This window comes from Harpia harpyja, chromosome 8, assembly GCF_026419915.1.
Source record: "Harpia harpyja isolate bHarHar1 chromosome 8, bHarHar1 primary haplotype, whole genome shotgun sequence".
Lineage (NCBI taxonomy): Eukaryota > Metazoa > Chordata > Aves > Accipitriformes > Accipitridae > Harpia > Harpia harpyja.
The window spans coordinates 46663376-46689029 of NC_068947.1; the positions used below are offsets into that span (position 1 = coordinate 46663376).

The 25654-nt window shown below is 41.3% G+C and overlaps 1 protein-coding gene across 4 annotated transcripts in view; it reads right to left on the bottom strand.

The window, feature by feature from the left end:
- ZBTB20 (zinc finger and BTB domain containing 20) overlaps window positions 1-25654 on the bottom strand; it is a 512445-nt gene that overhangs the window by 125447 nt on the left and 361344 nt on the right. For all 4 annotated transcript variants that reach the window (XM_052794817.1, XM_052794816.1, XM_052794813.1 and 1 more), the window contains one exon: window positions 16667-16721. The gene's annotated coding sequence lies outside the window, so the exon portion shown is untranslated. The remainder of the gene's footprint in view (window positions 1-16666; window positions 16722-25654) is intronic.

Below are 25654 nucleotides of genomic sequence, written 5' to 3' on the forward strand. Positions count from 1 at the left end.
TACTGGCCTGAGATCTGCTCATATTTACATCAGGGCGAATCAGTAGAATTTAGACTGAGGTGACTGGGAGTGCTCTGGCAGGCAGCTCCCCTCCCCAGACACGGGGTCAGCCCCACCGAGCCAAGCTCTTCAGTGGGACCAGCCACAGCCCAAGGCCCGTGTGTCCTGGTTTCGGTCAGGATAGAGTCCATTTTCTCCCTAGTAGCTGGTATAGTGGTATGTTTTGGGTTCAGTATGAGGAGAATGTTGGTAACACACTGATGTTTTCAGTCCTTGCTAAGTAATGTTTCTACCTAGTCAAGGATTTTTCAGCTTCTCATGCCCAGCCCGCAAGAAGGCTGGAGGGGCACAAGAAGTTGGGAGGGGACATAGCCAGGGCAGCTGACCCGAAGTGGCCAACGGGGTATTCCATACCATGTGTCATCATATAGTTTACATACTATAGAGGGGGGAATTGGCCAGGGGGAGCGGATCACTGCTCCGGGACTAACTGGGCATCGGTCGGCGAGTGGTGAGCAACTGCACTGTGCATCACTTGTTTTGTATATTCCAATTCTTTTATTATTAATATTGTAATTTTATTATTTCTATTGTAATTATTATTTTCTTCTTTTTTGTCCTATTAAACCTTCTTTATCTCAACCCATGAGTTTTACTTTTTTTCTATTGTCTCCCCCTTCCCACTGGGTGGGGGGGGAGCGAGCGAGCGGCTGCGTGGGGCTTAGTCACCTGCCGGGGTTAAACTGCGACACCTGTGCCAGGTCACAGAATGGGCATAAATGGACGCAGGACAAAGAAAATGTAAACCTCTACCAACTTTCCTTGTGAGATGGTCATAAAAGTGCTGGAACTCAAATGCCGGGGGGAGAAAGTGGGGGGGCAAAGCCAGCACAGCAAAAAGCCCTGCCAACAAAAGTGCGTGATACCGGCCAGGATAAGAGAGAACCGGGGCAACATGTATTATTTTGTTACTTGTTTTCCCACACACTTGTGTCTGACGTGTAATTCTCTCCTGTCATTTAGGTCACTGCTGGATTTAGCCCTATGGGTTTGAACAATTAATTATTTTCAGGGATAGAACTATTTCATTTTTGAAACTGGTTTGAACGGTAGATTAGTTCTAGATTAAATAATTTAACTACAGATCAGTAGTAGGTGTTTGCTCTATATTAAGTTGGTGTATCACTGAGCAGGTATTACTTTTTAACATTTTAATATACTTAATAATTTATAATGCTACATTGTAAACTGACTGAATAACCACCACCTTGGAACACTACCGCCAACACCTCCAAATTTAATCTCTTCTCCAAAAAGCCCTGTTCAATCTTTTAAATGATCAACTACGGAGAGAAAGGAGGGAATGTAACCACAAAACACTATGAAAAGAAAGCTGCTTAACTCTGTGAACATCAGCTCTCAGGCTGCATGACCTTAAGCAAATGCTATGCCTTGTTTTCCCCATCTCGTACCTAATTAATCGATTGCTGTAAAGACCAGGCAGTTCTTTTTAAGATGCTTTTCAGCAGACTACTTGAGGCAGACATTTCAAACGATTTCTCACAAAAATCTCTTAAAACAACCCTTAAGTTAAAAGAAATTTGTGCTCAGGTGTTCTGTTAAATCAGGAAGTGATTTATCCTGTGCCTCAGTTCCCTCTGCAGCCAAGTGCTGAAAATATAACCTCCCTACTTCACAGAAATCCAGGGAAAGTTAAGTCAGTAACAATTACATACTAATTGCAACTCCTCGGGCAGAAAGTCTTGGAGAATGCAGTAACATTAGATACTATGGATAAGTGAGGCAGAAGAGGCCCAGAGCTCACACTGTCAGAAGTTTTGAGGTTCACCGTATCAGAACCAAAAGGATCTGAAGTCACTTTTGTGCAGAGCAGCAGCGCCTGGGAACAGGGAGGACGCGTTGTGCTCCGCTGCCGGGGGAGCGAGAAGGGCTTCACCCTGCTCCCTCCCGTGCCACTTCTCCTTCACAGCCAGCACCGCGGGCTGCTTCTGCTCTACCTGGAAAGAGGGGCACCACGCAAATGTCTGCTTTCTAAAAGGAAAAGCAAGAGTGAGAAGAAGAGCTGCATGGAGAAGGCACGAAGGAAGGGCTTATTTTCAGAGGAGGGAAAACCACCAAACGTTCCGAAGTGGCAAAACAGCTTTACAGAAAAGGAGAATACTGGAGATATGTAAACTGAACGGGCTGCTCAAATGCCATATTTAAGTTCAACCGATCATATTAAGGGTCAGGAATGATCAGTCTGGGTTACAGAAGTGTGCAATTGGCCAGCTAGACTAAATATGGCCTTTACCTTCCTGCAGTGCTTAGATGGGGACAGACCAAAATCGAAGCACTGGAGGTCACTTCTGATACTCAGCAGAGAAACTTATCCTCCCACATGTTATTATTATGAGGTCTGAAACGCTGCAGACAGAGGACTGAGCCCTCGAGAAGATACAGTGTACATTATGGAAATAAACTGGAAGCATAGGTACAGGTTAGCAAGTCTTTTTCCCTCCAGCTGCCATTGATAGGAATGACGCCCGTTCTTGCACCGGCAAAGGGAAAGAAAAGATGAATTAATGTCACTTTCCCTTCTCTAAATTCTCAGATTTGATGACTAACAGGCTGCAATATTTCACTAAGAAAAAGGCCTGTTTTTTACTTAAAAGCACGAAAAGTATACAGAGAAAGTAATTTTCAAGGTCAGAGGGTTGTTTTGACGTTTAAGAAATACTAAAACAGATTTTGGCTTTTGAATTTGTTAACCAGAACTACTTCCTGACCTGAGAGACAACTACCAAATTTCTAGCTGACCACAGGCTTTTCAGGGTAAGCTAGAATTATCAGATATATTGCGTTGTCTAGGTGCACACCTCTGTGATTTTAAAACAAAATGTTGATCAACCTTAAAAAACCACAGTTTCTGAGACCCTTCATGCAAGTAACATGCACCCCTTCTCACAGTAACTGAAGAGGCAACCCTCTCTTTAACAACTGTTTTGGTACAATATTTTGCTCACTACTGGAGAACTCGCTAGCTTAAGATTAATATACTAATGAAAAAAACGGAGGGAAATAGAAACATTTCAGGACACAGAAGCCAAGTAACTCCTTTTATTTTATACCAAGACTTTGATCCTCCCACCAATCCTGTTGCAATACAAACCAATTTCATTTGACCCTACGTCTGACAAGCCAGACTTCTCTGAGATTGCAAAACTCTGCTAAATCCCCGGGCAAACTGTAAATGGGCTGAAGGAAAGGCTCACAAACGGCACGTACGTGCAGGTGGGCCACACATACGTAGGTAGCCACAACCTTGCCATGCAAGCACAACAAAACTTTTGTGCATATATAGTATCAGAGGGTCATATTGTTGTTAAAGACCTGCAAGAGATTGCATTGCTTCTCCTTGCAGCCTGTTTCTCTCACAACCCATCCTGCCCACCTCCACGGCCCCATTTGTGCAAAGTGGGTTGTAAAATAGTTCAGTTGTTTAAAATGGAGAGGCTGTACTTTCTGCCTTGCCTCTCACGCCAAAACACCCAAACCACTTTTGCTGTTTCAATTAGGCAAGAAAATGAAAATTTTCATTGTTTTCTCTCCATACTTTTTTTTCAGTGACAAAGCCTGAAAACTTTCAGCCAAAAACCAGCGACAGCTCAAGATGCAGTCTTGCAAAGGCAGCTATGCTGAAAAACAAAAGCCTGCTGGAGTGGAGTGGGAGCAAAGAGGATGCTGCAAAGTTTCTGTTGGTTCCTAAATGCCACCCATATGCACCTGTGCTATTTAAATGATGCCAATTCTTGCATGGACTATAATGGGAAATTCTTTCTAAGAGTGCTTACTAGGCTTTAGTTTGTTTCTCCTACTTCAGTCAGAGTTGACATGCAATTGTATTTAAAGGTCTGTTGTGGTTTTTTCCTAAGTTCTGTTCATAATAGTTAGCAGGAAAGCACAGAATTTGCCAGCCTGCAACTCGGTTGTACTCACACTGCCCTGGGCCTTACAGGATGTAACTCTTTCTCCAGGGAAGGATTTATCTCTAACAGACTACCCAACCCACTGACTTCTGCCTTTTATTAATTCTTCTCCTCTTTTCTCTATCCAGTCATCTCAACATATCATCCTCTAGTTAACAAATATTTAAAAATCATGCAATCTAAAAGACGACTCAGGAAAGCGAGAACGGATGAGCTCTGATAAAAAGATCCATGAACATGGTACTTCCTGGTGCATAGGATATATACATACCAAAAGGAGAGAGATGCATAACAACACTGCTCAGCATTTGAATTGTTTTAGGTATAAGAACTGCAAAACACTTAAATGCCATAGTGGAGAAGTTTTGGATCAGAAAATTACTTGTGAAGCTGAGGAAGTGATGCTGCCAGCAAAATGAGAAGAGCATCATTTCCTTCTAATGCCCAGTTAAAGGCTGGCTTAGGCTGTGATTCTGGCTTCAGCAGGAGTACAAGGACAGCTTCTTGTGAGAACCACTGGCAACACCAGACACCTCAAAGGGGAGATGATAAAGGCAAAACAAAACTGAGGCCCTTCGTGAGCAAGATGGTCAATACGTAGGGCACACAGCCAAAGCTTTCGAAAAGCTGAGAAAAGATCGATGGCACCCTGCTGCGCCGAGGGGATTTGTGGAGTTAGGTGTTCCTAGCTGGCTAAATTCAATTTTTTTCTTCATGTGAATCCATAGTTGAGGTGCACAGATTAAATCTGACTAAATCTGGGGCTACTGCAAATGTGCCTGCAAAAATGGCAAGCTGAAGTCTGTCTCATGATTACCATTTCTCAAGGAGCTCAGATCAGCTGTGCTTAGAAAACGAAATGATATTTATGTCCCACTGAAATACCAGCACTGAATTCTTAACCTGGGGTTGCTACTGAAAATCTCCTGCATAATGCACAAGGCAGCGCCGAGTCTTGCTCTCTCTCCCAGAATCAGTGGTTCTGCCAAGCTAAAAAGAGTGAAAGCCATAAAAGCCTGTTTAATCGGGAAAGTAAGACAATGGCACTCTGAACGTTGACAAGGAGTGGGTTTGTTAGGTTAGAAAAGCATCTCTACAAAACCTCTGATAATAACTGAACTTCAAGAGGAACAGTATTCTGGTGAGCTGGGTCATGATTGCCACGAACACAGAGAGGAAGAAACTGAGGTGCAACAACAGGAGATCGAGCGATTTCCTCAGCAGTGGAGGGAGTTTTATGGCTAGGGTTAAAGTGAAAATTCATGTCTTGGTCCCGTTAGCAAACCACAAGCTCATATTGCTTTTACTACAAACAGATTTCCCTGCACCATACTGTACTTTTCTTCTTGCTGACTGTTCAGTATGATCATCCAAAAATACTCCTATTTGTGTTATTTTTCACACACACCGCCCTGAAACAAAATTCAGTATGAAGGAAGAGCAGTTTCCTCCAATACAGCTCAACATCCAAACTAAGCAGCAGTCAAATCGTATTTATTCACTGACTGAGGTTTCAAACAGTAAAATGACTGTTATTGAGTTATAGATTGGACCATGCCCTGAATAAGACCCCAGAACAGGTCTCCCGTGACAGCTCTCTCACCTTGACAACCCTCGGGAGCGCTGGGGGAGAAGGAGGAATGTACGCATGCTTCTAACTGGGGGCGATACTTGAATATAGTCAAGCTTCATGATCACAGTAGGCAGAATTTGGCAGATTTTGCCTTTGGGAATGAAGTGGGAGACAGAGAGAAGGGAGCTGGGTACCTGAGGCCAGCGCATCCATGCGAGCGAGGCTCTTCACCTGCAAGCTGGGTGCGCCTGAAATGGGAGTCAGAGAGAGAGACGAGCCGGGAGCTCCCCGATGCCGAGCGTGCCCGAGAGCGCGGCCACGCTACACAAGCTGAGTGACCCGAAGGCACGGGTGCTAAAAGTGGTTGTCTTCTCTTTCTGTGTAAACTCTGGCAAGCCCTGTACCTTTCTCTATGTCTTTGTTTTCCTGTTTGAATATGTGATGTTCCAATGAAATATAAATATTAATATTTGATTAACTCACAGCTACAAAGCTTAGTTCCTTAAAGTCTAGTATAGAGCTTTGAAATCTTTGAAAAACTATATAAATATGAATTCTTTTATTTTTATAGCGTTACATTAACGACCGTACAGTGGAAGTTGATGAATTAAATAATCTCTGTCTATACTTGCTTATACCTTTCTGAAACAGTTACCTTTTCAGCAGATATTTCTCATGCCTTGTCTCAATCCAGAAATGACATTTTTGGTAAAGCTTTGCAAAAACCCATTCAGCTGTTTTTGAGTCATCCAAGTATGTAAAAAACAGTTTCCAGCTGTTAAGTTTTCCATCAGCCTTTTTTTCTTAAACACGCTTGTATAATTATAACACAGCTTTGTTTTAAAACATCAAACTTGACACGTACATAGTCCTGAAAGAGAAGTAGCGGCACTGCCATGTTTGAAACCATTTGGTTTTGAAATAACAAGGTTATTACCATATTAAAATATCTTTCTTTTCTTAAAGATTCTCCCAGACACTGAGCTATACTTTAACTGCAGACATTCAAATTGTGTAAATGACCAGTAAAAAAAGAAAAAAAAAAAAACCAAAGGAAAAAAGACACTATTCTTGCAATCTGTGACTGTGCTGTAACAGGGAGGACTGGGGCACACTGTTTACACTGGGAGCAGGCTCAGACCTGCCTACAGTGCACTCTGCATAAGCACGTGCGCTCTAGAGGAGCACGGCTAAAGCTCTAGCCTGGCGTTTTCACAAGTCCCAGCTCGGCTTCGTGCACTCCAGAGAGACTGGCAACGGCGAGACCCGTGCGCTCTTCAGCTCTGTCTGCTGGCGGGTGGCTCAGGGCCGCTCTCTCCAAGCCCGGGCTCCTTACCCAGAGTTTTAACAGTCCATGGGCTAATAGCTGGCAATAAGGTCAGAAAACGTGTAGGTGGCATGGTGTGCTTTCAAGATCATGCTTCAACTACTAGTACAGACCTACAATCATGTACTCTCTAAAAAACTTGGAACTGGCACTTAAGGTGGGAGAAGGACAACCATATCCTTCCCCCTCGCCCACAACACGTGGCGCTCCCCTGTGATGGCCGTAGCTTTCCATAAAGATTCTGAATTCAGTTTGGCGCTGCATATTCTACAGTTTTAATTATTGCATCTTTGCATTTCGGTATAGAATGGCATCAAATCAGACTGGAGATGATTCCTCACTTATATTCTGCCTAGATAGAAATGCACTGACATGATACCAAGCAGATAAGAATCAGCCATTTACTTAATTTAAACACTTCATTTAATCTGGAGTATTTCATGTTTTGATGTCTTAGTGGAGTAAGTGTTGGTTTTGAGAATATTAGTGGTGGCTGAAACAGGAGCTGTAGTCTGATTGATTGTTGGATTACACGGCTTTCACTCTCAGAACTATTTTTTTATATGACGACCTAAAGGTGTATGCAGCTTTTATGCCTTGCATGAACCACTGGCCTCAGCAAGAACTCTTCCGTCAGGCTGGAAGAACGCTTTCTAAAGATGCAACATTTCTGCAAAAGCAAAGTCACTGCATGTGTCAATTTCTATATGGGGCTCAGCTGTGCTGATCTGTACAGACAAGAAGAGACTCCATAGCTGTTTCTCATTCAAAGTAAATAGCGGTACCTCCTGCTCTTCCCTCTCCTGGGACATATCCTCCTACCGTGCAGCTCTGAGTCCACAGAAACTATCAATGTCATGACATGACAGTGAATCTGAGAAGACAGTCTGACTCACCTGAAAGCAAAAGATACAACCCTGATGGGCTTTCACACAGAGAAATGAGCGTGTGCATGTGCGTGTGCATGCATACACTCTTCCTTACTTTACACTACCTGCGCTTTTATCAGTACACCTATAACTCAGTAGTATGTCCATTTGAGACGTCTTCTGAATGTGTTTCAAAGCACATCAAACATATAGGCGGTGCTCAACAAACAAAATGTCCCTGGAATACAATTACAGGGAAAAAACTCAGCGGTTCCTACCCATCACACTGTCTTCTCTCTGTACTATCTGCCTTGGAAAGCCCACAGCTAGGGATGACACAGTAAGAGACCCTATTGTAAGCAAGGGGGCAGAGGTAAGGTTGCTGTGGGAACCTTAACTCTAAATTTCCTGAGTTTAGGGAGATTAAAATCTCAGTCTCCACATCCCATTAGCATACTTTTTGTGCATACAGAACATGGCCTAGGCAAGTGTATTGTTTCTAAAGGAAAAGGTATACTATTGGGTAAATAGGTGTCTGTGCACATTTTGGCAACTCTAAGCTACATAATTCAGTTCTAATCAATGCTACTGGATTTTGAAACCCACTAGTGCAATAACAAAGTGGAAAAAGCAATAGGAAAAATCCAAACAAGCTGTAAGTTATGCTGTATGCTCTACTATTCTGAGCGTCAGTGTCGAGACAAAAGAATAAGAGTTTGCCATTTGCTAGTTGTTAATAATCAAGAGAAGATCTACCAGACACACTCTTCAAGGGCTCTGTCTGTCTGGACCAGGTAGATGCTGCAATACACAAAGGACTTTCCACACAGAGAAAGAAAGAGTGTTCATGGACAATGATGCAGCGTTCTTAATTAAGATTTTCATTACTGATACATACATTAAGGTTTTGCTAATGCAAGTGCCCAAGCACTCTTATGTGCAGGTAGATGTCTCTGATTCTATCTCTAGAAACCCTTTTGCAAATCATCGTGAACATCCACCAGCCAAGGCTCAAAATCAGCTCACCTGCCCTTTGCTATAATGACAATGGAAAACAAAAAATGTTATTTTATTTCTCTGCCGGATGAGAACTTAACACTTTGCAGGCGTGAGAATGAATAGGCTTTTGCAAGGCTGTGCTGCAGCACATTGAAACTGATTCTGATCTCACTTACACCTGTTTGATGTTGATGTAACATCAGGAGCTTCAATAGCACGAGTGCAGCAAAAGTTGGAGGAAAAAATAATGAAAGAGACACTAGGTAAATGGAAAATGGGATAAAACACAACATGAGTTTGCCAAAGGTAGATTGTAGTAGTCTAACCTGATAACTTTCTTTGATAAGATAACTGATTATCCAGACAAAGGAAATGCAGTAAATTTAATCTATCAGTACAGCATTTGATACAGTATCACAGGGGAAATTATGACTTAAGATGAAGACTTGCAAAAGGACTGTAAGGTGAGCAAGTGCTTACCTGAAGGGGAGATGGGGCAGTGGTGAAAAAAGAATTACTGGCCAAGGTGAAGGCTATATTTCCACAATTTTTTAGTTACACAAAATAGCATTTTCTACCTAGTAAGATCAGGGGGGAGTGGGTAACATTTTTTTAAGAGGCCCCTCAAACGGAGGGGGCATACAGTAGGAAAAAGTGGGAGCATGCTTAACAGCCATAAAAGGAACAAACAACTTCAATAAATTGCTCGTTAACAACATTTAGGCCTCATTCACCTGTAATGTTTCCGTGTTATTTCTATGGTTCTGTCCTTTGGGAAGTTCAAGATGCTACAACTCAGTAGTTCAAAGATGCTATAACAGCAGTTTACTTGTACAGTTGAATTAAATATCTAGTTCACTTTTGTGCTTTCAAAATATACTTATTCCCAGAACAGGATGCCCATTCATCTACAAATCTGCTTGCTGAATGCCTCAGATCTCGTTTGAATGCTGGACCCTGCCTCCCAACAAAATGCTGCTGGAAAAAGATGTGGAGGAGAAATACTTGGTGAGCAGAAGGACTTACGAAAGCATTGCTCCTCCCTGAACATGTTACATGCTTTTCTTGATCTATCCAGGCTATGACATTTTGTGAATTTCACCAATAGGACAAACTGGGCTGACCACTAGCAAGGCAAAGATGTTGCACTGGCACACTGTATGTACCAGGATGACATGCATCAAAACACAGCCATGCCAGAATGAAAGGTGAAGACAGTGCCACAGAAGTCCCAGTAGAAGGTATCAATGTGAGATTAATTTGCAGACTCCAAAATAAATGATCTGCCAGCATATTTTCAACAAGTTAAGAAAAAAACCAGGATTTTTGATAATCTTCCTTGAGGCATGCCTCACTCTACAGGTAATTCAATGACTAAAACTGTTACCTTTCCGTTAAAGTTCACTGGAAGAAGAGGTGCATTTTTGTTTTAGTCTTCCGTGGCAGAATTTAACTACTTAGTGTCGTAACTAGACCATGCTAAGCACGCATGGACTTTCACGCAAGAAATTTGCACTAAAAACCAAAACTTGAAGGATTTGTTAAGTGCTAAAACTGAAAAACAGTTTTGGAAACACATCATTCTTTGGGGTTGGTTATATGCTGATCACACACAGTAGGTTTCCTTCACAACCTTCAGTGCATATTGCAGAGCATCCAGAATGTAGTACATTAATTTTTGTCTTTTACGTAAAAGTGGATTTACTGCAAAAAGTGAAATTCTATTAATCCCTTTTACAGACATCCAGGATAAGTGAACACAGATGAATATGAGATTTAAACACACATCCAGATCCAAATGTTGCAACTGGTCCTTACTTTGGTGACTATGTAAAGCATGAATACCTTTAAATTGCATGCTATTTGAAGTTGGGATTCCAATTTTGTCACTGAAGAATCAAGTTGTTTAGTGTATGCTTAAGAGGCTAAAACATTAGAAAACAGCATTCACAAAACTGATACAGCTATTCTATTAAACTTAAAACTCAATGTGATGGAATGGGAGAGAGCAAGATCTATTCAAATCCAAAACCATTTGCTTTCGGTGGTGTGCAAAAATCTAATATTTTGGGCATGCAAACATACGAAATGAGAATATTACCTTGGGGGCTGAATTTGTGAACCATGTTCAGCATGATATTATCCAAAATGATGGAAAGAAGCAGCAGTGGCAAGAACTTCAGAGGAAGAAAACATTATTTCTTAATACCCTGTGAACCTTTTATGTCTAAGAGTTCCCATTCCTACCAAGAAGTAAAACAGCCTTCATGAAGCATGGCCTGCAGACTAATTACATATGTTTTGACATGTGCACCTGTGTAATGGCACACAGCTAAACTACATGGCAGATGGCTTTCACTTCTTTTTTAAGTCGGAGAGACGGAGAGAATACAGAGATGGAGGAGGTACTCTTAAAAGCTCATTTTCAATCATGGTGTCCGACACATAGGATGTTCAGCATGAATACGGAGACATGGTCTGGCATTTAAACTTCCGTGAGTATTCATGTTTCGGTGCCAGTTTCAGTAGTCAAATCTATTATCTTTTGATCAAGAGGTGACTTTTGGGAAACCACCTATTTCTGGATATCCAGTTTTATAGTAACCGCTCCTCCAGCGCTACTTGCTCTTGGTACCATTTTTACCTTATATCTGGTGTGTACATTTTACAGAGACAGGTATACAACATAATGTTAAAGTAGGGTGCACCAAAGAGGATTTCTGCATAAGCAGCAGGACTGACAATACATTTCAGAAAAGAGAGACAGACATTTGGTGATATAACTGTAGAATAGCAACATGCTTGCCAAAGTTGGAAGATAATTTACCGTAACTGCAAAGGGAATATTCTGAAAAACTCTGCTACACTCTGTAGTTGTGCCATTTTGTGCAGTAATTTCAGACCTAACAAACTGGACTGTCTTAATATTTTGATAGTTAGTGTTCAAACTGCTGCAGGAAATGCTGCTACTGCTTCAGCAAGGTGGTCTTTTCCATCCAAATATATTAAATTATGCCAGTGTGGGGTAAAAGCATGCTGAACAACTGCATTTTCTTTCTGTCCCTTTCCTTTTTCTAGCTAAATCTAAAATATTATGCTCCTAGAACTGTCTAGTTTAAAGTCCATTTTTTTTCTGCTGTAATCTGTTATATTTCAAAAAAAGCTAACACTCAATACATTATATTACGCTAATTAGATGAAAAATAACCCAGAACAAAAAGATCTCTAGTAAGCATAATGGCAGAAAGGTGTGACATTTTCAGCTGTCATGCTGGCCAGTCTTAAATTCAATCTCATCTAACTCCAGTGGATATCTTGTAGGCATTCCAATTAGAAAGTAGGTTGCATACATGCCTCTGTTGTAATCCACACATCAACTTCACAGCCATGGGCAGCCATTATTATTTGTTAAGTAATTTGAACGTTAACACTTAAACTAATGCTTGAATGAAAAACTAGTATCAAATTTTGCCCCCTTTTTTTAACCCGGCCACTTCTCTGGTTTTCTGGATATTTGGTCTATTTTTATTAAGGATGTTTTAGAACAAAACCATGAACTTTGTCAGATTTGTTTTAAATAAGGTGTTGTTTCATGTAAATCTGTTGCTTAAGTCCATTTGATGGTTATGTCTTCAGATAAAGAATAAAGCTTAAAGTTGTGGCACTTGTTCAAGAACATTCATCCCGAGGTGCGTTCCCAGTTACACAGTTTGATTTCTATAAACACAGCAGAGCAGAATTTCTGCTCCACTGCTATTTTGAGCCTGTTTCACCATTTCTCTCATTTGCAAATGCCAAATAAAGGGCCTCTGCCCATGTTATTCTCTTTTTTGGAACATTCCCTTCCTTCAGGAGACACATAAAAGCTGGGGAAATAATATCCCTTTCCTGTCTCAGGTTGCTGTATAGATGACTATTCCCTTCCAAGAACCCCTGATTTTCAGAAGCAGATCAACCGATTCTTCTGGATAATTTGCATGCCTATTTATTACCTTAATTATGATAATTCTTGAAAAATGCTAACTCTTGAAAGCTGTTGTAAACATAAGGCTTATTACATCTAGACTTTTTTGGCATTTTGCAAATGTTCGTTTTTGATTCATGAATAAGCTTGACCTGGAGGTTATTACCCTCCTCTGAAGTAATGGAGAGCTTCTTAAGAAACCTGAGAAGAGAAAAGATGCCTCCTCCCTGTTCCTGATGTAGCAATCGCTGTTGTTGTTCCTCATCTGCAAAACAATACTAAGCACACTAACCAAATAAAGGGATTCAGACGGTGCTAATTAGCTGTTATTTCATGCGGATGGTTCAGAGTGCTAACAGATGACAGTTTGGTGGTGAACAAGTACCAACAGCAGGGACACATATATAGATATCAAAGACTATTTGAGCATCATCATGTCTGATAAAGTGAATACGTATGCTCAGAAACTGGCAACTGGCAGGCTGGAATACTGCTGGGTGTCTTCTGACATACAAATCACTGACCATATGATGGATGGTTCTCATAACTATGATGAGATCAGTAAGATGCTGCTCAGCTTCCCTTAGGTCATCATTACTTGACCGAATATGTCTTCATGAAGCTGAGGAATAAATGGCACTTTTTTTATTTCTTCTTCTTCTTCTTTTTTTTTTTTTTAACAGGATGCCTAATAACAAGGATTAGAATCAGTGCTGAATCTAATAGGAATCACGCTGCAGTTCAGTACAACCCAGTTACATCAGAAACCTATTTCAAGGAAACAGCCAGATGTTCATGGAATTAGGTTAACATGTCCTGCAACTTCTTTGTATCTGGATCACTTTGGTGCATTTCTGATTTGCACTTACCAAAGCTAACAGCGGATAACTCTTCAATATTGTATGGGCTCCATCTGAACGGATAGTGCTCTGGAAGTAAAGCGTCCTACTGTAGCTATTTATCCTGCTGTAGCTACCTATCTTACTGTAAAGCACCTTAGTATTGTTGATACTTTTACACGCTGTTGACAATATGATAGAAAGGGTCAAGACCAGTTGGAAGACTCTTCTTCCATGAAAAGGTTGATTTTTGACAAAGAATCTACCTGCTTCTCTCAAACTCCTGAGGACGTTCAAGTGGAGCAGAGATAAATTGTATTCCTCTTAAGTGGAAATATCATTTGGGGGAGAGATCCATGAAATCCTTCCACCTCCAAAACTTTGATGCCACATAGTCAGACAGACACGTGTGTAACCTGGGGGAGGAGGACGAAGAAGACTCTGAATCATCGGCAAGTTGTGGGTAGGGATATGAGAAGAGAGCCCAGTGCTGGGTACTGAGGCAGAGGGCAGAACAAATCAGTTATTAACTCTAGACCAGAAACATGCTTCACAGGTACCATTAACAGCTTCTGATGTAAAAATGTCCCAATCTGACTTTTTCTGTTACCCAAAAGAATTCAGAGTATCAGTGGCCTGAATGACCTATCTTCCAGAGAGAAAGGAGAGAACCAGTGCAAATAATACAAACTTTACGCATGTGCCTGAAATAAAGTGAGGTTCCTATGGAGCTTGCTAAGTTGAGAACAGAGGAGCACAAAGAAGCCCTTGGCTGTGGAAAAGCCTGACTTAAAGAAGCAAGGAAGTGTGTGCCTGTAGTTTTACAGGTCAAGAAACAAAGGCAAGACAGACGGGAAACGACTTACGCATGGTCACACAGCAAAGCACTGTCGGAGAGGGATTTCAGCTCTGGGTTTCCACATGCCTATCTACCATGAAGCCAGCTTGCTGCTTCCACCCAAACTGCCTTGTGCTGCAGAGATAGAACAATGATAAACTGGTGCCTTTGTGCAAATGCTGAAGGCACACAGTCCCTGCCACAGGCATAAATGATTTTGCCGCTGCTGCAGGAAGTGTTAACATAACCGGTGTGCGCTTCACGTCCCTAAGTATCATTAACACTTTTTATCGATATTATGAAGTTCTGCAACAAAAATAATAGGATTTGTCAGGGGCCGTTATGAACCGCCCCAGCTGGATAAATACATAATACATGATGGCAAAGGTCTGATGGGACTTTAATCAATTGCTTTTCCAAGTCAAATAAATGTCACATTAGACGTAAGCCATGTTGCATTCTGTGGGGGCCTCTGCTCCCCTTGTCTCACGGGCCTGACACCGCCACGGGGAGCTATGCACGCGCATAGACTCCTACTTATTTGTAGCAAATATATCAGCGCAAAACCGGAACAGCACGTTGTAAATTACAGATTTGGGACACCTTATAATGAAAGGCAAAGGGGAAAGGAAAGAAATATGGGGACACCATAGGCATGATAGGTCAGCTCAAATACATCTCCTTGGTAGCTGGCATTGTCATACCACCTTTCGCAGTCACTGCAGCATATCTCATGTTTCTGCCCACGGGGCGGGGAAGAAGGTGATGTGCCGTTTCTTTCTGCACGGCAAAAGTAGCGATTCAACTTTAAATGTTAAAGTCATATATTTTAGGTCTAGTATCAGGAAAAGAAAGCTCTCTGATTGTTTCAGCATGCACCTGAAAAAATTATGAATGTCCATTTAGACTTTAGCATCCCTTTGAAGAAATTCCAACAATCAACGCACAACTTGAACATAAATTTGCAGGTTCAATTCCTCTCCCAAATATGAAAGAGCTATTTTTCTTCCTGTGCTATGCTTTTTTTTTTTTCCTTAAAATTCCAGGCAGCACTTTAACAGCCATCTACTTTCCTCTCTGAATGGGTAGGAGACATGAATTTAAATTGCAAAATGGAGATCTAAAGTAACACAAAGTCTAGGCATATTTGGACATGGAGTTCTAAACCTAAATTTAAAAGCCCTCATTATTTTTGGCATTCACTAAATAGCTCCAGCTTGGATATCCCAAAACAGTGGCTTAAAATGCTGGTGGACATTTGGAAAACTTTGGTCTGTCTTTACTTAACTATAGTAAATATTATGAAGTGGTAGTGCTATATTTCTCTTTATATTGCAACAAGAAGCGTCATTGTTTTAAAAACACTAGATTTCACTGCCAATATGTATGAAGGAATCCCAGCAAAATGCAAACTTTTGTTCCAAATACGCAAAACCATCATGTGTCAGAACCTGGCAGAATTAAAACCCAAACGATAATAAACAAACTCTCCCAAAGGTTCCATCCCCTATCCCCCCCAAAAAAAGGAAAAAGCAAAACTTAAACCATGAAAATTTTAATTATTCCTGTTCTAGGTCTTAAAAACACAATTATCTGGATTAATATAGTATTTTCTTCAATTAAAAAGGTCACCTACACAGCAGCAGCCAAACTCAAGTGAATGAGACCAGGTGAGAAAAGAACTCTACATAACATCTTCCAAATAAACCACTAACAGATTTTTAATCCTGATACTGTTAGACGTCAAAGAGAATACAGCATATTTAATCTACCCAGATAAGAAGAGCAGGTCAGTATTAGGTAGGAGAGCACACAGGACTGGGTAAGGAAGGGTCCCATGCCACAAGGTCAGATTTCAGCAAGGAGAGGTTGAAATGCTAGTTGACTGTTTTCTATACTTGTTTTACGCCTGCATAGCATGGAGTACTCTGTTTTATTCTGAATCAGAGCGCAACAGTGTAACGCCCATCACAACATGTATATCCCCAAACATAACAGAAATCTTCCATATCGTCATTCAGAAATACACATATAAATTCCAGATCAATCAATCAATCAATGTCACTGAACTAAATCCGAGTCCCATAAGCTGACACTGCATTAAAATCCTGGACTGTTGCATTAAAATAAAAACTCAGTACTGAGTCCTGTGGCCACAGGGAGCTACAGGGAAGTTCACAAGGGCTCTGGTCTGACTTGGATGGAACTTGAACAAAATGCGCAACTCGTATCAATGAAAAGTGTAAAATGTTTGGTATAAATACTTACACAAGAGACAGGAAAGGTTCCTTCAGAGGAAGGCCACAAACTGATTGTGAGTGATCTGAGAAGAAAAGGGAGAAAGAAAAAAGGAAATTAAGTGACAATAAACACACCAAATGATACCAATATAAAACAGGGATCGAGGACACTCACAGATGGTAGCAGTTCCCGCAGAAGAGAGGAGAAAAAAAAAAAAGTGTTTTAAATTCACAAACTGCATAAATCTTGGAAGTTTTGAAATTACCTGACCCCCAAACTATGTAGCTGAGAAAACTGGTAATGGCTGAGGACCCTTTCCGTCCTGAGATAATTCCAAGCCAGCAGAGACTAAATATCCTCTGGTGGCTGTTCACCAGCCTCTATGAAATAGGCTTGTGGCTCCTATGGACAAATGCTCTTATCACAAAAACACTGCCAGATTTGAATGGCATCCTTCTTAGCAGTCATGCCAGATGATACAGGCCTCTGAAACAGAACTCGCCTTCTTGATCCTGACCTTCACAGAAGAAGGGTTAGGCATATTATTAGGGCTGAGGATGCTTACATTACGGCTGATAGCTGCACAGAAAAACTGTGTTGTCTTAGTTCCTTCTGTCAACACAGTATCTTTTGGACTTGACAGACTTGTTACCCTGAGACCCCTAAGAAAAAAACATGGCTGCACGAAAGTGGAATGGCTAAAGGATCGCAAACTTTCGGTAGACTACAGGTCTGGTTTCCAAAGTCTGCTATGGTGTATCTAAGCTTTGTTGCAAACACATTTTCCAAAACATATTAACCTGGGATGTAGTAACAGAATGAATCAAAGCCTGATGCTCTGAATTGTAACAAGAAGATACACTCCTGTTGGACACAGAAAACAAAGGCAGATGCCCCCAAAATGTTCAAAGCTGCAAATCGGTCTTGTCTCCCCTTCCCTTCACCAAGCTGAAAGAAATTCAGGTACCAGACCACACGGTGCTCTCCGAAAGATTGCTATCAGGGGACCAGGAGCACAGTGGGCAAAGACCATGGGATCCATGTGGTGTACTCCAGTACTTAAGTCTAGACGTGGCCTTCACCTACTCTTTCCTGTCGAGTTATAGGGAGAGATTAGCTCTATAATTTCTCAATGCAATTAAAAATATTCAGAGAAATACAAACCTAAGTTGGGATAGTGAAGGAAAAGTGAGGAGTTGTCACAAGAGAGAAAGAAGGCAGGCAGGCAGAAAATTTTTTCAGAGCTGTAGCTATTATTTGGGGGAATTATGGGCCTGGCAGAGGAGAGCGTGAGAGAAAGCATGTGTGCATATCTAGTGGTTGGTCATCCACAAGGGAGGTGGAGGAAATACAGCAAAGAGCAGAGAGAATCATGAAAACTGCAGGGCAGCAAACAAGATGCTTATAGCATCCTTTGGACAGGCCACCCACAGAGGCCCTGTTTAACAGCAAATTTCTCTTTAAAGAAGCTGACTGCTCCCACATGTAAGGAAGATTTGCATGAGACAGATGACAGGATGGATTCTGCCCAGACTGAAAAGCTGAAGTGCCGTAAGATGAAAGGACGGGCAAGATCAGGCTGGTGGAGAGCACATCACTCTTTACCTTGCTTCAAGAATCCATTACTCTGATGAACTTTAACAGGGAAGTTCTCCCAGTGGAAAAAAACTCCTTTGCTAAGCATGTATCCCTTATTTTCCTTTTACATTGCTCCTGAAGGTGTAACCCTGAAGCCCATAGATTCATCCGTGATAACACTGTATGTGAAGGACTGTTAGCGGCTGGTAGTTGGGAAGTATTTCTTTCAGGGTTTTGGGCAGATGGGACAGTAAGCTGCACACCATGGAAGGACCTGAGACAAGAAGTCTGAACCAAAGAATGTGCCTTGGAGCCCCGGAGTTTAAAAAAAAAAAAAGAAAAAAAGTAAAAAAAAAAAAAAAAACAACCAGGAGGCATCCAGCATGGGAAAAAAAACACAGAATGGAAAATTTTAGGCCGAGTGGTTAGAGTTTGGCTCTGTTATAAGCAACATAAAACAAGTTCTCTTAAGGGAAAGCGTCAAGCAACTATGATGACATGGATGCCAAAGAATTCTACAAATTATGGCTTGAGACTCTGGAGGTGCTGAGTAATGACTTACACCAACATTACTGTCGAATTTGCCATAAGAAGTGAACAAGATTGTCGTACCTAATTAAAACTGTAGGGTAATTTTAGACAGGCACAATATACTAGAAGCTGCAAACTAGAATCTGGCAAATCACCAGAACTGAAACACCATAATTTTTTAAATGATTGCAATTGGTCTGGACACTTGATTACCAGTTTTGTTCGAAAGAAAATATATGAAAACAAAACTTTCCATGTAAAGTATTGGAAAAACAAGATGTGTCTGAGGAAACTATGATTCATTCCAGGTTAGATAACTGCAGAACACGTATGCGGGAAAGAAGTGGGCCAAATCCTGTTCTCACTGCCCTGTGCAATCGTGCTGACTTAATTGAAACCAGGAGCAGAACCTGAACCATTAAAATGCTGGGGTGAAACTTTTTATCATATGGCGCTGTTTGTCACTAGAGACACACTTAACCTAATTATATTAGATTAACACAGTAGATTTCTTCAAGATATACTATTATATAATAACATAAAAAAATGAAGTCTAAGCAAGCTGACCGTTTTCCCCAGGTCTCTGTGTTATAAGCAGAATAATCACCCGTCTCTGTGTCGTTTGTTTTCAACCCAGTATGGCTCTATTTGGTGGGGTTGACAAAGGGGATCCGCTGATCTTTTTCATATTGAATTCCTAGTGTTAATTAATCATTATTACTTGGAAGCTGTTTTGGCCATTGGACAGAATAGCCAGGGGCTAATCTTAAGCCTGCCCTTGCTCCACTGCGGCCAGATTCTGCCCGCTTTCTCCTTCTTTGCTACGTGAATAAATTCCATTTAAATCACAAAGACTAGGAGACAAGCAAGGCCTAAATGTTCAGCATGTTTAGGAATCTATCCCCCCTTGAGTTTAATGAGAATAAGGTTCCTGAGGAACTGAAGAATTTCTATTTATGGGGAGTTAAGATGGTGAAATCCAGTCATATGAGTTACGTTATATAAACGGGTAATTGATTTATGAGGCTAACTACAATTTTCAAAAGTGACTTAGGCATTCACGTCAAAGTCCACTGGAAGTCAGTGAAGTTTTGGCTGTAAACCACCTGGGGACTTGAGAATATTTTACCTTCGTTAGCTTAAGCGCTGCTTACTTTCAAGGAAATTAACATCTTAGGTGCCAAAGTCATTTTTGCAATTGGCATTCATTTGCTTCTTACCATTTATTCACTAAATTGCTTGAGTTAATCTGCTTCAAGTGCCTTTTTCTTAGCAGTAAATTGGGGCAGCGATTCTGCTCTAATTTTTGCAAAGTGATTTAGGATCTCTCTGATGTAATGCACTGCCAAGGTGAGAAATGTTATTCCTTCAGCCCCTAGACTGGCAAGAAGCAGGCAAATTATGAACCGCTTTAAGCAGGGAGGACTGGCAATGGATTCAGATAATCCTAAACTGACTGCTCTTACCTCAAAACATTTTCACCCTTTACCGATACGAAACCAGTGAACGGCACAGCTTTATCATATGTAATCTACTCAGCGAATTGGATCTAAGATGCAGAGTCTTGTCACCCCTCTCCTCCTGGATGCACTACACCTGCTCAGTATCTAAACTAGAATTTAATCCCAGTGGAAGATAAAGAAAATCATTTACTGGGCAATTCCTCAGTTCAGAGGGGGCCAAACGGAGCCAGTGCCATGCTGGGGGAGCACGGTGGAAGAGGAGACTCGGCTGAAAGTCGGTGGAGCCCTGTAAATGATCTGAGGGGGCAGAGAGGCTGCACTGCGTCTCTGACACAGCACAGACAGATTACAGCAAAATTAAATTGAGGATTTTAGTGGATATAATTGTTGTTTTTATATATTAATGAACAACAATAATACGTGATTCTAAACTGAGTACCAGGTTTGACATTTAATCTCAGCGCTCATACTATCCATAAATGTTCATAAACGTCACAAGACCCCTGCCCTTTGATTGAATTACAATCTAGTATGCAATTTAGGAAACATGGATTAATCTACATAGATTTATATTTCTGCAGGTTACATTGTTATTTGTTGATTTATACCCTTTTCCCCTAAGTGTCCTTTCCATCGAGAATCCAGGAAAATACATGCAAATCTTTAATAGGAGGCAGCTCAAAATCCAGTGACTAGCAGCAGATGGAAACTTGGTTCAGTGAAACCTATACTAATTATCATTTGCTTTTTGAAGTCACCTCTGCTAATGGCCAGCAAAATCTTAGTCCCTGTGATATCTCCTATTACTTTCACATTAACTCTTACTACAGCCAGCAATCACCTAACATGTTTCTTGGCAATGCTGTGCAATTAAACCGCCTTTCAATCAGCTTGCTGAGGAATCCAGAGATGGAAACTGCTTTAATATTAGGAGTTAATTACAAGAATGCAGAGGCAGGCAGTCAAATGTTATGTTAGCATACCAGAAATATGACAATACCTTAGCCACAGATGTCACACGCGAGGTAAGGAGCCACATCAAGAAAAGCGACATGGCAACATATAGAGGAAAACGATCGTCAAGTTCTCCTTTTCCTTTTTTTTTTTCTGTGGTCATGATACTTGAGGTGACCACCTCCTTTAGCAGCCAAAATGTCTGGAATTTCACTGTCACCTGTAGTAACAGGCTTTACTGCACAACGGTGTCTGCTTGGGGACTGATAATGACACCTACTCAAACAGCGTGTCGCAGCACGGCAACGGCCCAAAAGGCCGATCGGACAATAGCGCTTCTGCAGAGGTCAACAGCACCTCTGCAAAGGCCCAATCCTGCTCCCTTTGAAATCAACCAAGTCTTCCCAAAGGGTTAATGGGTCAAGTTCCTTTTCTTCCTCTGCGTCTTTACTTCTGTGTGCCCACGGGAAGAGGGACAGCTCCACAGCCCGTTTTCTCACATTTACTCTTCCGATTCTCTCCTCCATCCCACCGGGGGGAGTGAGCAAGCGGCTGTGTGGGGCTTAGCTGCTGGCTGGGGTTAAACCATGACAAATGATCTTTGAAAAATGACAAGGAGTTTTTCTACATGCATTAGAATTAAGGTATGTCTTTATACATTAGAACATACTTACACATGTATTTTGGTTATGTATCGTTAAAGAATTTGAAAAAAATCTACTCAACTATACGTGAGCACGCTCTTTTTAATAAACAGACAGCCAAATTGTGGTTCTGTAGAGAATGCAATGATGACTTGAGAACAATTTTGAATCAAAATTTATCAATAATACTTCCATCACTCATTTTCCAAAGACAGAGTTTGTTTAGAACCTACAGTACACACAAGACAACAGAAAAGGTAACTGACTTTTTTCCTCTCTCAAACTTGAAGACAGAAAACCTTGCAGTTTACCTTGTCACATATTGTAAAGGATTTATGATATAGCTATAGCTTATATTTTCTTTAATTAGTATATAAGTAACTATTTAGTATCATTGTTAAATTTGGACCAGAAAGTGTAGTAAAAGGAGACTTTTTTTATTTTTTGTAATTAAGAATAGCTACAAGGTTAGCCTTGTCTTTTTCAAATTAAGAAATATGTACTGGGAAAAGGAGACTTCAAATGTGTGTTACACATGCACGTGCACAAAAATGCTTTTATAAACCAGAAACTTCACGGACCCTTAACTAGAAAATACAAAAGAAAAGTCTTGATGGAAGAGATTTTTCAGCACACTCTGCTTGCCAGGAAGGCTGGATAATATTATGTTTTGGTAAGACAAAAGAAATTAACCCAATCAAAATTTGGACTTTCATGTACATGTAAGCTAATTCAAAAAGACATCAAGCCAAGGAGCTGACTCATTCCACAGGTAACTCAGCCCAAAATAAGTCCTACCAGCTGTTCTCAGTGAAAACAACGAGATAGATGAAATAAGAAAAGGAATCTCTTACATCTGCAAACTGAACTCTAATTAACATCCATCGGAGGTCTCCAGCTCCCTAAGAAGAACTTCAGTCAAGGAAAGTCTCTATACAAAGCACCTCTGAGGAAAACTTTAAAAGAAGAGCAGGAGAGCTCTGTGGAAGCAATAGCACATTACAGCTTCAGCAGCAGTTACTTTAAGGGGCTCAGGGTGAGAGCAAAAAGTGGGGGGAAAAAATAAGGTTAAATATATTCTTGTTTTATAATCTAAATGTAGCATTTTGAGCGTGCATCTTGACTTAAAGATGGCCTGAAATGGCATTACTTTTAACTTTCAGTAACTAACCACTGACTGTCTTTGAGGAATTCGTAAAAATATGTTAAACCAGGACATTTTGTCGGCACGTGCTTGGCCCGCAGCCTCATGCAGCTCAGCCTACGGGCAGAATGAAGCTGCCCACCACCACCCTTCCAGTGCCACGGCACTGCCCCTTCCCTGCCGTCCACCACCGCCCCGGAGGGGTGCACGGACAAGGAGGCCGGTGCTTCGCGGGTGCTGGGGGACTAATTCTGGGAAACAGGATACCTGGGAAGGGGTGGCCACTGCCAGAATAACTCACACCGCCTACTTCTGACTGCCCAAAGGGGCTGTGCGATAGGCCGGGTTCATTGCTCTGGTGGCAGCAGCTGCCTGCTCCTGCCTGTCGTCTTTCCAACGTCCCTGATGCCCTTCCCTTGTGTGGCTGTGCGCGCTCCCATCAAGAGACAGTGAAAGAGCAAAGATGGCCCCGGAAAAGAGGGAGGTTGTGATGTGACTGGGCTGTTCCCGTCTAACTTACAGCCTGTTCCCTGTTTCCTCTTGGAAAAGAGGAAAAAAAGAAGTCAACTGTTGACCACATGAGTTGTCTTCGTGGTCCATAAACAGTTTGGGCATTTCTATTTTATCAAATGTTTTGTGTTGGCTACTCTTGGCACTCTGAACTCAGCTTTGAAACCTTAACCAGAAGAAAACAGAAAACATATCTACCTAAATATACAAGGATATATACCTAAAGGTTCTGGCTGTCTTTCAGGATCATACCCTAAAAATTAGGTCTTGGCTCTGCTCATGCCTGTAGGTGAATTTTCTGTTCTGAGGCAGTATGGTTGAACCGGCAGCTCACAAGTTAGATCTGTTGCCTTACACCATAGCCACATCAAGTCATACTCTCCTTACTGCAAGCTGGATAAGCAGAGGAGCGTATCTTCTGCTTCCCTGCTTGAAGGCTTGCAGCTCCAGTGCACGGTCCATGTTCCCTGCACCCTCTCAAGTACCTGTCCTGAATTCAGCAGTGCCAACACTGGACTACACAGCATGAGAAAGTACAATCAAATAATAGCGAACTATTTAAGCAGACTAAACTTGAGTAACCAAAATGTTAAGCTGAAAAAGTATGGTACTGGGAACTAAATGCATCTGTATTAATAATAGCAATTAGTAAAGTTTGTCTACTATTAATAAGGAGATAATTGCTATAAAATCTAGCGATACATACAAATAGGTTACTGATGTGAGGAAGTGACCCTGGAAAATGAGTTTAAGTTATTGGTTGGGAGCTTTCTATTGCTAATTATTATTTTCTTTCTGGATATTAATGTTCCTCCAGGATGATCTGAAAAATCTAGCGGTGTTGTGATCACTTCTCTAAATGGTATCTTTGGATCATATGTGGTCCCAAGAGCCATGACACTCCAGTGTACTTTACATAATTTATTTCCAAAGTGAGACGTGCTGACTCTTCATAATATTTCTTTCATTTTAACATCTGACTAACGTTCAATTTGGGACATAAGTACTCCGATATATCATTTTTCCCTGAAGGCACTGCAGATCAGAACTAAAGGGCACTGGCTGAGTTTGCGAGTACCACGAGGCTTGGAGAACAGGGTGGGCTGGAGTGGGGGGCACTGCTAAGCCTGAGCTGCAAGGGGACGGGAGGGTTGTGCAGGGATGTGGGGGTCTGCACCATCCATGGGTGCTGGGGAGCAAAGGGTATGTGCAGAGCTCTGGCAAGCCCCGGGCTGGGCTTACATTGGACTTTAAAAATCCAGCTTGCTCTCTTTGGTGAGAGCTGCATGGTTTACGACTTGAATATGCTCCTGTAAAATCAGGAGCAAAGTGGCAGCAAGATCATTATGGAAAAGTGCAAGTATGTCAAATCCATAGTCACAACCATTTAAAGAAAACATCAGAATGTTTTCCTGACTGCCTATCCAGTAAAGAAATCACAACATGACTATATGAAGACCTATAGGAATACGCTAACCTGACAGATACTGTACAGAAGAGCAGCAAATCCTTGAAAGGTAAGGTACCATATGGTTCATGCTCCATCTTTTACAATTTGTACTGCTTTGAACATGAACTGTGTTCTTGTGACAGTATGCAACACTTGGAATGAGACTAAAAGCACTACAGAAGTATTTTACTTGCCTTTAAACCCCTGCGGACGCACTGAAGTCACAAGGGTTACACAGCTGCACCACTGTATGCAGTGTTAAGCCCTCAGCATCTACAAAGACAGGTTAAATACGTGCTTTTTCTGAGTTTTCCAAAAGGAGAACCAACTTTTTTTTTTTTTTTTCTAAAAGGCCATAATCAATAGTTTGGAATTTATTTTTCACCTGTTTCTTCTCACTCTATGTCTATGAAAATAAATCAAAACTACCTTATAAAGATCCACTAAAACGGCTTCTGGGAACAATGCATTTTATATTCAGTATGAGAACAGTGTACTCTATAGCATGCTGTTAGTTTTGTGACACGTGCCCTGAAAACTGAGTTTCAGGGGAACTAAATTTTTCATTGCTCTTTTAGATGGGGGTGGGTGGCTGAGGAGTCAAGAACACAGTCTCTTATCACTGAACCTGATCCCTCTTATCACCAAATCTGATGCTGTTTTATAGGATCCTGTCCCTAATTCTAAGTTTTACTGCTAATATATCCAAACCACCTCCACCCTTCATTCCTTGTTTTACCA